The sequence below is a fragment of the Poecilia latipinna genome, unplaced genomic scaffold (assembly GCF_001443285.1).
Source record: "Poecilia latipinna isolate Pla-1442-1.1 unplaced genomic scaffold, P_latipinna-1.0 Scaffold1469, whole genome shotgun sequence".
NCBI classification, from domain to species: Eukaryota; Metazoa; Chordata; class Actinopteri; order Cyprinodontiformes; family Poeciliidae; genus Poecilia; species Poecilia latipinna.
This window is the reverse complement of record NW_015114085.1, coordinates 120,623-121,373: the sequence shown is the minus strand read 5'-3', so window position 1 is coordinate 121,373 and position 751 is coordinate 120,623.

Here is a 751-nt window from a genome sequence, read left to right as displayed (position 1 = left end):
TTTTTCTTTTTTTTTTTTTTTGTTTTTTGTTTCAAATGTCTTTTTTTTTTTGGGGGGGGGGGGGGGGGGGAGGGGTTGTGGAGGAGGTTTGATTTGATTTAATTTTTTTTTTCCATGTTCAACAATGTTATTTTTATATACAATCTTTTATTTGGACTGCTTTTATTGTTGTTTCCAGGTACCAACTTAACCTCTTCATATGAATATGTTTTTTTATACTCGTGCCACGTATCTCTGACCATTTAATAATTCAATCCAAACTGGTTCAATAAAGTCAGTTTAGTCTGGTGTTTGTAACATAACAGACAAATTGGGAAAAAATAAATAAAAAATAAAATAAAAATGTAATGTCTCGTTTAGGGACTCAAAGGAATTCAGCCTATTTTCTCTTTTTGCTTCCATTTTTGTACAATATGTGGATAGAAAGTGACTCTCAATTTTTAATTAAATAAAATACAATTTAATCTGAAATATTATTAACATTATTAGCATTTACTGTTAGACAATGCAAACATCACCACATTAAAGGTTTTTTTCTGTGGATGTTTTTGTGCAGCTGTTCCTCTGCTTTCAGTCACTGTGTCACTTCGAGCGCAGAAGTAAACAGCAGAATCTTCTGCTGTCAGGCTGCTGATCTGCAGGTACTGGGTGCTGCTAGGGACATTTTCAGTCATGATGAAACGACTTTGGAAGGAACTGCCATAGTCTGCTGAGTTTCTACCAGCATTCATCCTCCCAACCCACTCCAGAG